Source organism: Opisthocomus hoazin, chromosome 1, assembly GCF_030867145.1.
Source record: "Opisthocomus hoazin isolate bOpiHoa1 chromosome 1, bOpiHoa1.hap1, whole genome shotgun sequence".
Taxonomy (NCBI): Eukaryota; Metazoa; Chordata; class Aves; order Opisthocomiformes; family Opisthocomidae; genus Opisthocomus; species Opisthocomus hoazin.
This window is the reverse complement of record NC_134414.1, coordinates 121,013,946-121,028,013: the sequence shown is the minus strand read 5'-3', so window position 1 is coordinate 121,028,013 and position 14,068 is coordinate 121,013,946. Positions and strand designations below refer to the sequence as shown.

The window sequence follows — 14,068 nt, the reverse complement described above, 5'->3', positions numbered from 1 at the left end:
AGGAGAGGTGCTCCAGCCCTTGGATCATTTTTGTAGCCCTCCTTTGGACCCGCTCCAACAGTTCCATGTCCTTCTTGTGCTGAGGGCTCCAGAGCTGACCGCAGGACTCCAGGTGAGGTCTCACCAGAGCAGAGTAGAGGGGCACAATCACCTCTCTCAACCTGCTGGCCACGCTTCTCTTGATGCAGCCCAGGACACGGTTGGCCCTCTGGGCTGCCAGTGCACATTGCCGGCTCATGTCCAGCCTTTTGTCTGTCAGTACCCCCAAGTCCCTCCCAGTAGAGCTGCTCTCGATCCTTTCATCCCCCAGCCTGTATTGATAGCAGGGATTACCCCGACCCAGGTATAGGACCTTGCACTTGGCTTGGTTGAACCTCATGAGGTTCACACAGGCCCACCTCTCCAGCTTGTCCAGGTCCCTCTGGATGGCATCCCGTCCTTCTGGTGTCTCAACCGTACCACTCAGCTTGGTGTCATCTGCAAACTTGCTGAGGGTACACTCGATGTCGCTGTCCATGTCATTGATAAATATATTGAACAGCACCGGTCCCAGTACGGACCCCTGAGGGACTCCACTCATCACTGGTCTCCATCTGGACATTGAGCCTTTGACCACTACCCTTTGGCTGCGACCATCCAACCAAATTCCTTATCCACCAAACAGTCCACCCATCAAATCCATGGCTCTCCAATTTAGAGAGAAGGATGTTGTGGGGGACCGTGTCAAAGGCTTTACAAAAATCCAGATAGATGACGTCCATTGGTTTTCCCTTGTCCACTCTTGTTGTTACAATGAAGATTGCTATCTTATAACCATGTCAGAATACCATAAAACAGAAAAGCCAACATGCCAGCATACCAGATGCAGCATTTGTCTTTTAAGAAAAACATGACGACACTGGAGTGAAGATCAGGGTTTTTATTTTACTGACTAAATTTGATAGAGTATCCTGGATTACAGAATTTGAAAGTGCGCTGAGAATTGCTAATGTTTGTTACTGGAATATGCCCTTCAGATATCATTCACCTTGAAAATCTGCTGTGATGGGAGTCTTTTGAATGCTTATAGGTGAATAAATATTGAATAAACATGGAGATCTCACTAGATTCAAGGAGAGAGGAGTGGGAGAGTCAGAAATTGTTTCCCTTCCTTTTACCATGGTGGACAATAGAGGAAAAAGAAAAAGAAAAATGGGATTTGAATTTATATTCAAAATTAAAAAAAAGACCAAAATCAGCAATATAGCATGATTAAACCAAGAACAAAGTGTTAAAATCCGTATTTTATGGTATTAGAAAAACAAGAGCAGGAAAATACTCATCAATAGCTAGTTGGACTGAATGACTAATGTTAACCTAGGATGGAGGCTATGAATTCAATCAGTTCTTCCTGATCTTTGCTGAATGACTATTACAAAATCAGAATTCACTGCACAGTTTACAACAACATAAGATCTCAGAGTCTTATATAAATATACATAAAATATATTAAAATGATTATATAAATATATAGATATATATAATATTGTTTTCTTTAATAACATCTTTCAAAATAATGTATCTATATTGGAAACACTTGCTTATAATATTGTTTTCTTTAATAACATCTTTCAAAATAATGTAGTATCTATATTGGAAACACTTGCTTCTTTTTTCACTCAGACGTATTTGGCACATTGCCTTGATCAGTTAAGGTATCTGTGATAGTTACTAAAGTTAAAAATCATACTACTAAAACAGAGTGTCAATATACCAAAAAGTCTAAATTCAATTATACTTCTAGGTTGCATTTATTTCTTGTAGTATGTGCGGTACAGTCAAAGCAACACTATTTGAAATAACAAAAAAGTATATATAGACATATTAAACTGTTATAGCTTTTGTAGTTATGAAATATTTTTAAAGTTAACGCATTATGTAAAATACATTCTACACCATTACCAAACCTGCAAATGCTGGCAGCTGTAAAATTCTTCTAGGCAGCACAAGAGACAACTTAAGTTGTCTTAAAATTGAGCCAGAATAATCTCAGTGTCCCAGAACGCTACCCAAGTGCAAAGGCGTACACAGGTCAACAACTCTCCAGCTGTGTCCTGAACTCTGAGCTCAGGGATTAAACTTTAAGCAGTGCCAGGGTCATCTGGTTATGTTGCTACATCACTAAAATGGACAAACAATGCATCATTTTATTTGTACATGTTCTTGTGTAATCTGTTTTAATGTTGATAATTATAATAGTATAAAAATACATAAACCAAAGAGGGTAAGTAGTCCTAAGTACACAGTTTGACTGGCTTCTTCCACCACCTCTAAAGAGGCCCATGGACATTGCTTTCTCCTCATCCTTGTCCATATTCCGCAGACCCTTGTCTCCTCACCACACACTTCTGCAGCCTCTCCCTGCTTGCTCTGACACAGTCTCGCTGCCATATCCTCTTCCTCACAGCTCTGTTTTCCTCTCCTGCAGGCACCATACTGTTTCCTCATCAGTCCCTCTTCCCTACAGCTCCTCTGCTAACCTGCACCGCTCCCCGAAGGTGGTTGTGCCACCTGCTCCTGACCTCCTGCTGCGGCTCTATCTGTAGGGGCGAGCACAGGAACCCACGGGGCTCCGCAACGGAACTACTCGCTGCCTCCGGCGCTGCTCCCCATCTCTCAGAGCTGCCAGGAACACAAAGGACGCCACAGGGAAAACCGTTGTTAGGGTGCAAGGCCAAATGCAAAAGCTGCGCGACACTACACGCTCTACCTATCTTAAAAAGCCTACTGGAAGACACAGCCTCTGACAACGTCAACACTGCCATCCAACTGATCTGTAATTTTCAGAGTATTTAGAGCATATCCAACAGCTTTAAGTTGCAGAACAAATGCATCCTGGCAAAGTCAGAAATTATGAAAAATTTGGTCATTTTCCCAAGCAAAAATGTTTAGAAATAATGTAGGAGGATAGTGATCTTTCTGGCAACTGACACTGTTAAAAATAATGATTCAGTCTTTTAACTTGTCAGCCCCGGTCTAATAATTTAAATAAGTTAAATATCTTTCTAAATGTGTGCCTGGATTTAGTAAGATTTTAACAGATGTCCTTTGTGGTAAACACAGCAAGTAACCACAATTTTGAACTTTTTTTAGTCATAATTTTCTAGTCTGCTCCAACATTAAAGTGAACCTTTGAAAATGGTCTGGTGGAAACGGATCAGTTACATCATCGTACTGTTTTTTTTCTTCACTAACTATAATGGAAAGAAATCTTGTCTAACCATTGTCTTGGTGCATACTGAAAGAACATTATTTTAAATTGATTTGTAGGTAAATATTAATCTAAATACCATATAATGACTAGATTTCATAAGGCAGCCATTCTGGTGTCTAACCTGCCTTAAGCATGCTGTAGTTTCTGATGAGACTCTTCAAAAGATCTGCACTAATATGCTCTGCAAATGGAGAATTTTATAAGTTTGGCTAAGCAAAGGAGAAACTGAAGATCACTCCTGAACACCTATTAGCTTAAATGCTCAGTAACATGCTCATAAAATGTTCTAGGATGGGGACAATCTTTTTAGTAGAGACACCAGTGACAAGACAAGGTGTAGTGGTTTTAAACTAAAACAGGGTAGGTTTAGGCTGGATATAAGGAAGAAATTCTTTACAATGAGGGTGGTGAAACACTGGAACGGGTTACCCAGAGAGGTAGTGGAGGCCCCATCCCTGGAAACATTCAAGACGAGGTTGGACAGGGCTCTGAGCAACCTGATCTAGTTAGCGGTGTCCCTGCTCGCTGCAGGGGGGTTGGACTAGATGACCTCTAGGGGTCCCTTCCGACCCAAAACTTTCTATGATTCTATATACATACGCACACAGAGTCTCAGCATATTTAATGCCCATATACTTACTTACACAATATATCTATAGGCTATAGAAGAAATGTGAGTAGATTTAAGTCCACTACCTGCTTTCTAAACGTTACTCTTACTGAACATTAAACTTTACCACTTTTTTAGGGGAAAAAGTGTCAGCCAAAAAAACTTCAGCCTCAGTCATATCACATGAAACTGCCACGAATAAAAAGATGCCAAGCTCCATTTTCCTTCTTACAGGAAAAAGTAAAGATCAAGCATGATTCAATATACCAGACATTCTTAACCTTTTCTTTAAATTATACATACACACACACGCATATATGCACACACATGATGCAATTTCTGTCACGAGAAGAATTTATAAATTTAGATCTTACATTTGTTTAGATAAACAATTATAGATGGTCAAGAATCCATTTCAAAACTATATGCGCTAATAATCAATGAATTCTTGGTAAATGAATGCAGTACCAATATATTGATCCCAGGTGAAAACTAGCTCTAGTTTAGTAAAAATATTAACATTATATTAAGCAATAATGTCTTTATACTACTGTCAAGTAACTTTATATGCTATTCCAAAGTCATAAAAAATTCCTGCAAGTCTGTAAAAGCCATATTTTAAAATGTTAGTCAAAGTCAGAAGCAAATGTTTATATGTAGTTGAACAGTAAAAATAAAATGCCAACTGTTTTCTCTCTTTTGTAATTTTAACCCATAGAAGAAATTTGGAAGTCCTGTAAGAGATTTTCCTTTTTAAAATTCATTCTCTACTGACAACTTGGTGGTGTTGGTCCTCAGGCAGACACTATTAAAAATTAATTCGCTTCTGGAGTTTTCAACTTTCCAGATATGTATTCAAGAACATACAATACCAGTACTGGTAATAGAGAAATCTGATTGAGATGGGATTTATAACTTTTTGCCACAAAGTATCACCTAGACTTTATATTATCTTACATACTGCTTTGTTAAGTAGCTAAATCAGAGTGCAGAATATAACCTCGGTCTGAACAACTAGGAAGCATTTCAGATTAAACTAGAGAATAAGCAAAACCAAGTCTGAAATAAAGAATTATCATTTCAGAAAGACAAAATGAAGAAGTAAAGCATCTGCACCAAGACCACAGAAATGTGGAAGGTACTTAGATTCAGCACTTGCATATAACTTTGTTTGGAAAGAGCATCTTAATAAAAGGGAAGAAACCCAAAAACCTACTGGAGAAGCTTCTGGCTTTACTCAATAGAGAGCTACATCAGGAGAATATTCTGATGAATTTTCACCTAATCCTGTTGAAAAAAGGAAACCTTAAAAAAATCTAATCATAAAAAACAAGGCAAGTGTAAATTCATGCTCACAAGGAGGACAAAAAGAACTATCAACAAGTAAAGTCTTGCCAAGAATATATACAGAAGATTAGCAAAAATATATAAGTAGACTGAAGAAGGAAAAATATTTCCAACTTCATAATTTTTTTATGCAATGCAAATGGAATTTTGATTAAAAAGTAAAGTAAATTTCAAGTTCTGCATCAGAAGCTGTATAATATTTTAAGTCTGAAAAATGTCAGATTAGACAGATATAAAAAAATAGTAAATATTGCATATATCCTTTGGAAAATAATTTCTACTAGCTTCTGCTTATTTCTGGAGAGCCTCAGATTGATCTTTTGAAGAACTTCATTTAACGTTCTCATAAGCAATACTTCCACATAGGTAAGAAAGTGCTAATTAAATTTACTGATGATAACCTTAGGAAGAACCATCAGTATAGGGAGAAACCACAATTTAATACCTACAAAAAACCTTCATGACTTAAAGCACTGGAGCAATCAAACACTCTGAAATTACAAATTGCAGCCATTCATTCCTTTTGCATGCTATAGAGAGTTTCCTGTTTTAAGCTGACAGCTTAAGACTTGGAAGCAAAGCCAAAAAAAAAATTAAAAGTCACAAGTGTGAGCTCCAAATGTGACAGTGCCTGTAAATGACAAATGTAGTAATCCAGCAGCAGTGGACACTGAAAATAAGGAAGGATTAGTAACAAAAAATTCCTAATCTTATTTAGAAATGAATTCTTAGTTCATAAAAGGGACTATATTATGTAGCAGCTTAGAATAGCAGATTAGTGCTGATGTATATTCTGAAAACCATTAGTATAGGCTCTGTTCACAGAGGGATATTCAGCCTCTGGATTGAGGCTAGTCAAGCACACAGCATTTGGAATAGAAGTATGTGATACTTGTCACTATATAAGAACTGAGCTGAGGAAGTCATTCAAGTTGCTCTTCTGAAATCAGACACAGGAACAATCAACCACAGAAACAAGCAAATCATGATTATTAAAGAGGTCCCATAAAAGAAAAAAGTGAGGAAATAAGATAACGTAAGTTTGCACAATTTTAAAAGAAATAATCAACTGATAAGCTTACGTTGATGTTTAACTCTTCACCCTACAGAATATTTTATTCTTTTATTATGGAAAGTATACGGAGCAGAAGCTTGTGCAAAATATGTAATTTCTTAATTCTAACAAAGAACTTAAAGAATATTTTTAAAGTTCCAATTTGATTGTGACTAAACTGTGTATTGAGACCAAACTAGGTACATGTAGCAGGGATCTTTGCATTTCTTTTCCATCTGAAACTGCTTGTGTTATTTTCGTACACTTTACAGCAAGCAGTCCCCCCTTCACACCTCAAATCACATGTTCTGTTTATCTCCCTTCTACCATATTATTGTACACTACTTTTCTCGCTCCTTTCCACTGACCACTTCAGAAATCTTTGCATTTTCCTTTTTCCTAACTCACCATAATACCTTGTGTTATCATGTGAATGCAGGTACCAAGGAATGGGAGCAAGCTGAACATCGGGCAGTGGTCATCTTTGTTAGGCCTTTGTCTATGATCTGGCCAAGAAGTAACTGCAAATGTAAATATCTTTTGGGCACTTGCTGCATCAAATGCATATGCTGTGGGTTCAGTATTTCTCTTTTACATTATTTAATTTGAGCTTTTTCATGCTCAAGCTTTATTTCCAAAGTCCACAAAGTTGTGCTTATGTCTACCTAGATAACTACCCAAGGAGTTGGAATTTTAGGATGTTAATTGTGTTGGCATAAATAAAAATGCCACTCAGCCAAACTGAAGCTATGAAACACTGACCAGCTCTATTACTCCTTTTTTTTTCTCCACCTCCTTTATTTAGCTAACTGTCCTTAATTTTCCATTATTTGCCACTGTTTACAGTGATCAGCAGAGGGGCAGACCTGCTTATTCAGTTTAGTCATATCTTCTTGTTTGTCTGCCTGCCATGTCAGTATTTCTCCCAAATCTCTCCCCAGCTGACAAGAGAAGCACCCATCAGAAAAACCAACATGTGTTGCTTAGTTGAGCTTTGTTAGGAAGGTGCAAGAGGTGGCAATGAATAAAGTTGCCATACTCTAAAGTTCTAAGCTGTGCAAGCACAGCCAGCAAACTAGTTTCACAGTAAGTACCACTTCTCCAAACTACCATTTCCTGACTAAAAAGGCAACATAGTAAAGACTTTGGTAAGGGGATCAACAGAATTAAAAAAATCAACAAAAACACCTCTCAACCCTGTAGACAACCCACAACCAATCCTTATACCTAACGCTATCCAGCAAACTGGGGTTATTTTTGAAGCTATGTTAAGATCAGTGCCATCATAGGAGGTCCTTTGACTTGGTGGTCTCTGAGAAACTGAAACACACACACACAGAAAGCCATTCTTCCAAAACCCAAAAGCAATCAGGCATTTTGACATAAAGCAAAAAAGGGTCTCATAAGACAAGATACTGTCCAAGACAACTGAAGCTACATTATAAGGTCCAGGAACTATTCACATTCCACCTCAAAATTAGAGTAGTTGAACCAAAGTTACAACAGTACAACTTCACTTTTAACAGTTTCATGACAGGGCACTGCTGGACCTCAGATGAAAGCCACACTTAGAACTGACACTGCATATGAAACTTCATTGCCAAATTTACAGCTTACATGAAAATAGATAATACAAACAGATTTTTTTTTTTGTCTCTCAAAAAAAGATCTTCCAAATGCTTCTAGCATGTCGTTATGAATTTAAGCCACCTCCCATTTCAGTTGCTTTTCTACACACATGTGGATATCAGGTACCTAATCCAGCATATTTTTTTTCAAATAAAGAAGCTGCAGCTATGAAAACTTCCTGCTTTCATTTGTTTATATTTTTAGCAAAACACTGGGGAAGAGAGTCCAAACTTGAAGCATCTTCATTCTTTCATTGTTCATGGTGGAGAGTGGTTAAAGAGGGACATAGGAGAATAATGCAAGGTTTTTTGTTTAGAAGAGACTAAGCAAAACAGGTTTTATGATTCTTTTTCTCATTATATCAAATTCTTTAAAACTTGTTTCATACAGAAGTTAGGAAAATTTGAGAACAATTACATAGATATTAGTGGTATCATCTGAGGCAACATGGTCCTAAACTCAAGCTTCTGAGAAAAGGAAACATGACACAACTTCAGGTTAAGAAAGGTTAAGTTTGTGAGAGAACGAATAGCAGCATTACTCATGAATCTTGTCTCCAGGGATTTTGACATTCTGTATCAAATTGCTTTTCTACTCCTTTTTTGCATTAATACAGTTTGCTTACTTCCACAGTTTTCCAGCTACCTATCACAAATGAAGCAGATTTCTGAACAGGTGTTCAGAAAGAATATTTGTCATTTCTTGAAGTGCTAGTGCTTCCCTAATCTTTTGAATGCTGTTTAAAAATAATCTGATCTAATAGTTTTAAGGGTCAAATCATAGTGAGTCAACATTAGAAGAGGGCATTCTTGCTTTCATTTTAAAGTAGAAATATGCCCTTATCTCACAAGGATCAAAGAAGTATTGTTCAAATAGGGTACTCACGTCAAGCTCAACTAATTATAGTTTTTTACTAGCTGCTGAGACTAGTACAGTCTGGGAGAAAGTAAAGGATTTGCGTTTGCATTTAATCTGAAGCCTCTTCCACATGACTACACTGGTGTCATCTACCCTTGCAAATCTTATCCTTCTTGCCAGATGCTTACTCCATGCATATGCACACACTCAGGTCTGTAGGTTAGCTAGACTAGTCTTTAAACTTCAGTATTAGCAAGGTGCATTCAGAAGATCTGGTTTGGCAGCTTTGCTCATTTAAGTTTAAGGAAGACCATACTAAAATGATACATCTGCCACTGAAAATTTAGCGGATGCACTACAAATACATGATAAAATTCACTCTATCATATTTTATTAGACATATTACCTTTTAACCTTACTAGTAAAATAATCTGTTATAGGAGAATTCCTGCTTAACAAAAAAATCTCAAGGGAAGAAATAAAACAATTATTAAAACAAATTCAGTGCAAAACTAGAGGCATTCCAAGTGACCCCTTGGTGTTGTAAATTTTAGGTTGTTTGTGTGAAAGGAGGAGGTCGCATTAACAGTTAAACTACTTTTTTTTTAGGGTTAATTATCTCAAATGCTTGCAAAACAAGTGAAAAGCTTGAAAGTACTCAAAGTAATTGTATTAGGCAGTTTTGTTTCCATTTGTTCAGCTTATCCTGGAGTCTAAGAAACTCACAACTAACATATAACTTTAACATGAATTCCTGCAGCTACAAGCAATAAAAAATTGAACAGAAATTAACTAACACTGTTCCCTGTGAAGTTGCATTTAAAGAATGGCAAGTGGCCATACAGCCATTTCATAGAAAATTATGTCTCTTCAGTGAAGAACTGTTTCATGCAAGCAGCACAATGGCCGAGATGCCGCACAGCCTTTCACATCCAGCATTAAGCAGATGACCCACGATAACCTGCAACAACACAACTATTCAACTAACTGGTAACAGGCCTTCCATAGTTCAGTTGTGTTGACACCAACACTAAAAAAAATTTCTAATTGACTTATTTAGAGAGAGCAAAAGTAAACATTATCAGTTTTCACTTTTCACTTCCAGACTACTTTAGTTGCACTTATCTTTAGTCTTGCCCACTCTTTCTTGTTAGAAGGTAACTCATGCACAGACACCTAATCTATTAGCTTTGAACGCAATGCAAACCAAATGATGGAAAATATAAACTTTCTTAAAACATGCATATTCACTAAATGCAGACTAAAGATTGTATATTTTTACTTAGATAACAGAAAAACAACCTCTTTTCAAACTTCTGCATATGATTTTCTACTGACCATAATGGGTACTGTACTATTGTCAGCTAGCTTACATCTCACTTGAAACTCTGAATTTCAATACACATTTTAGCAGCATTCTGCTACATCATTTTATGACAAACATAAATACAAACCAAGCCTAACTTCTAGATGTGGTTTAGTACAGTGATAGCATGATTCGACACGAGAAAATTTCATTGAGAAGGAAGCAACACGTACTAATAAAAAGTTAAATGGTTGCATTTGCAACCACAAGAGTAAGAGAAAAAATAGCATATTGAAGATGAACTACACAAGGCTAATAAGCTCAGTCTTAGCCTCAAGATGTTCCCTAGTTCCTAGAATTGTTTGGAGATCTCTGCTTCCAGCCTCTTAACCTAGATATGCTATAAGGTGATAAACCTTAACTACTCAGAGATATACTTAATGTAGATAAGACAGGCTCAACACAAGAGTTAGTGCAGAATAAAGAACTTTGCTTCACTTCATACTTTGTCTCATGGTATTTTGCAATGAGAAAGCCCCAAAAATGAAAATGTTAAGAGATGTTTGCCAGCAGATTCATTAATTAGACAAAACATTTAAGGGACCAATAGTCACCATTTAGACAACATTCTAGGTGGCTGAAAGCTTTATATATCATGTCACTTTACCGAACATATTTTAGTACTTGCACAATCTGAATGGACATTATTCACAGGGTGGGGGAAGAGGTTTTGATTTTCTGGGGTGACCAGAAAATTTAAAAGCACACGCAAGTGCAAACCACAAAATACCAGTACTTATTTAATATATCCATTCTGGGATGCAGGTACTGGCAAATAAGCCTAGATTAAACAATCCTATTATACATATGAGGTTTCTATAGAGCAATTACTTAAGATATACAGTCTATGCACTTGGTAAATTGAAAAAATGGCAACACTCCTGTGTGATTGCATGAGTTTACGTACTGTGACTGCATCTTTGGATTTTCAGAAACAGGTATAACAGCACACACGTGGACCATACCTACAATTCAAACTACAATTGCAAAAAATTATAGACAACACACAAGTAATTCTATTGCAGTAACAAAACCTTGATTTTTATCTGAGCATTGATACCAACGTTTATGTTTCACCATGAAAATAAACAGAATTAGAAATAATATAGTCCCCCACAGATGAGAAGAGGCAATCATCTTTGATTCAGTTTAGATAACTGGTTTCATGGCAGAAAAGTTGGACTTCAGAATTTTATTTATTTTTTAAGTGTTGCCAGCAAGGTTTTATACACACTTAAAATTCTTCAGAAGTGCAGAGGAGGGTGTAGGGTGGCTGGCAAAAAAAAAAAAAAAAAAAAAAAAGACAAACAACCTGTTTCCTAGATATTGGAAATATTTACATACAGTCAGTTAAATAACTGAATTAGGTTCACCAAATAACATGCAATAATTGTCCTGTCTTTTTGTCCATTTATTTTCAGTTTTGATACAGGCAGATGTACACAAACACAATTCTGTGTCTATCTGATAATTTCCATTTAACTCCACTATGTTTGCAATGTTACACACAGATAGAGGTTTTCAAGAGCAATTAATTATGACAAACAATATGAAACAACGCTCAAAAAAACATTTATATCATTACCATAAGCCCGTATAGACTTAGAGCTCAATTTAATTAGAATTGACAAACCACAGTTTAGAAAGTTAAACGCAAATGTTCTGAGATACTCTTATCAGGGAAAAGAAAGGGAAAATACTCAGTTTACTCTAAATATTTAATAAGCTACTTTATATATTTGGAAGAAAGAGTTCAGTTCGCCTCCCTTGAGTTTAACAGCAAGTTTAAATTCTCTATAAACATCTAGTCAGTTTTAATCCAAACTCTGAAGTGTGAGTTGTCTAAAGTTGTACTGAAGAACCAAACCAAAGTCATACTTTATACTGAAGTTATACTAAAGAGTTTTACTTTAATGATATTTGAGCATAAACAGTTACTGTAACTGTGGCAACTGAAAAACTATGAAGACAAAATAAAAGTCTTTGCCAATATCAAAAGCATGTATCTAAGAACTTTTAAGTTGTACAGCCACAGCAAAAGCAGAGCTATTGATATGAAAGACAAGGTAATTCTCTACTGTAATCTTTTCACAACCTGTATCACTTCAATAGGTACAATCAAAGTTAAATTGTTCTTGGTTGTCTTTACTTTGTCTTATGTCGGAGATAAAAGTCTCAGCTGAAGTTTCAGGTAAGAGTGGGGACCTCATGTTTTGGCCTGAGACAGATAAGTTCATGTTTATTCAGACTTCTCCTTCAACTGATTTAATACACTGAAAATACAAAGACTTACGCCAGCACACTGACATAAGAACAAAAAAATCTAAAAACCTAGACAATGCAGGAAGAAAAAAGAGCGGATTAAAAGAGAATAAAAGCTGAAAATGTAATAAATAGCATAAGAGACCTTGTAAATCAATGGATGATGAATAAATATCATTTTATCACAAATAAAAATGTAAAATATTTTACGGTTTCTTTACACTATGGTATCTTCTTGGACTAGAAAAGTAACCTTATATATGGCGTTATCTTGCACTTCATGTATAAATTATTCATTGCAATGTAAACCAAGGGAAAAAACCTACAATGCTAAACTCAATAATTTCAAATAGAAATGTTGCCTAAAACTCAGTACCTAGTTCAGATCTCTCCCCATATTGTTAATACTCAGGAGAGAGGGAAACTACGGACTACCTAGTGTTATTTCATTATACTCAGAAAGCAAATCTCAGCTTTATTGATGCTTTCAGAATCACTGTGTTTCTTAGAATCCCCACAGAACAGATGTTAAAAATTCGGCTTTATTTCTTATTTGCTTGGTTTTTAGATAATCATAAGCCTATCTCTTCCTCAGATCTGAGGATCAACTAACATTCATTTTCTAAAAATTATTTTTGAATGTTTTAGAAATCACAACACATTTTCAGTGCAACCAGTTTAAATTAGATTCTTCAACAGCATCTGTAACGTAGAAAATTCACTCAGTAAAACACCAGTAGCTCTAACACCTCACTTCTTCACATGCTCACACTTAGCTGTGTAGGAAGGAGTGGGCTGGTGCAGACACACAGAAGTGGTCCTCTGTTTATTTATTCGCAGTCTAGACCCACCTAGAATAAGGTATACAAACTGTCAATTTTATTTAGCTTGCATCAGAAGAATTGAAGTCACTACTTGAAATAAATTCTCTCTTTCCAGACAAATGCTTCTTTAGGAGGACACCTGCATATAGAAGGACTTCATTCAAGGATCCACTACTTTCCTGAAAAAGAGGAAAATACTGCAAAATACTGAAGTACTTCAAATATTCATTAGTATATGCTAATCCACAAGACAAACTGCAGGTTGTGGAAGAAAGCAGAAACTTAAGGCAGCTAGTTTAATAATTTTTAGTGTATAATATGCATTCAGAAATCTTCTGCACATTTGTACCCAATTACAGTTAGCAATGCATAATCTATTAACATACCCCTTTTTAGAAGTAAATAGTCTGCTAACCCATGCAAATTGAACCACTATCTCTGATATACAATTCTGGAATAAGCAAATGCTAAGCACTGAATTAACTATGGCAGTGAGTTTTTATTAATAGTTTTTGATGGTACACACCAAAAAGTTTGCACAAAGTCTATCAACACATACAGTATACTACTCAAGTGGGGCTTCTGCTTCATTGCCAAGAATACTTCATTGTCAGGAATGAAAAGGGATTTTTAAAATAACTTCTTTGTGAATTAGAGTTGTTTTGGGTTTCTTTCCACTTTCCAAAAATAAATCTAAACACCTTTTTGTACATTTTAAATACTGGAACAACAACAATAACTACAGTTGTAATGCTGAAATCTTACCGAAATCAACACAAAAGGAATTACTGCTTTTAACTCTGGTAAATATTTGCAATATTATGGGTATTATTTGTATATTTCACAAAATCTCTAATCTGAGTCA

At 36.1% G+C, this 14,068-nt stretch overlaps 1 protein-coding gene and 1 long non-coding RNA gene across 5 annotated transcripts in view; both read right to left on the bottom strand.

Moving 5' to 3' along the window:
• CADM2 (cell adhesion molecule 2) overlaps positions 1-14,068 on the bottom strand; it is a 756,516-nt gene that overhangs the window by 729,308 nt on the left and 13,140 nt on the right. The window contains exon 1 of one of the 4 annotated variants that reach the window (XM_075434140.1): positions 1,947-1,997. The exons of the other annotated variants lie outside the window; for them this stretch is intronic. The gene's annotated coding sequence lies outside the window, so the exon portion shown is untranslated. Of the gene's footprint in view, positions 1-1,946; positions 1,998-14,068 lie in introns of those variants that run through there. 4 annotated transcript variants of the gene reach the window in all.
• The window catches only part of LOC142362923 (uncharacterized), a 344,173-nt gene that overhangs the window by 318,473 nt on the left and 11,632 nt on the right, over positions 1-14,068 (bottom strand). The window lies entirely within an intron of this gene.